The sequence below is a fragment of the Acyrthosiphon pisum genome, chromosome X (assembly GCF_005508785.2).
Source record: "Acyrthosiphon pisum isolate AL4f chromosome X, pea_aphid_22Mar2018_4r6ur, whole genome shotgun sequence".
NCBI lineage: Eukaryota > Metazoa > Arthropoda > Insecta > Hemiptera > Aphididae > Acyrthosiphon > Acyrthosiphon pisum.
Window position 1 is genome coordinate 85,036,504 of NC_042493.1, and position 572 is coordinate 85,037,075.

The window sequence follows — 572 nt, forward strand, 5'->3', positions numbered from 1 at the left end:
ATTTTTTTTTTTTTTTGTGTCTGTCATCACCTTTTAGGACAGTAAAAGTGCTTGGATTTTCTTCAACAGTACCTTTTCTGATAGGAAAGTGAATCTAGTTGGTACTTTGGGAGGTCAAAAGTAAAATTTTTCCAATAGTTTTTAAAAGCGCCGTGAAAAACAAAAGAAAAATTAAGGAAAAACGGGAATTTTTACGCAAAATCTGTTTTCGAGAAAATTGATTTTGGTTTTTAGTGTAACTTTAAAACGAATGACCGTAATTTTTACTGGTTGTTTATATTTCCATTTTCTATACATGATAAAATGTTCAAAATATTTTGATTTATTTTGAGCTGTTTACGGACAATTTCAGTTTCCAATTTAATTAGTTTTTTTTTTCTATGAATGTCAATAAAACTTTATTTGTTGAGTAAAAATACTTGAAAATTTAATACAAGGCTCCTACTATATTGTTACAATGACATTTGAAAAATATTAAAAATCCTTAGTCACAGTTTTTTTTAATTAGCATTTAAAGTTCAAAATTGACAAATATGTAAAAATCACGAAAATTAGCAAATTATTTTGAGTTA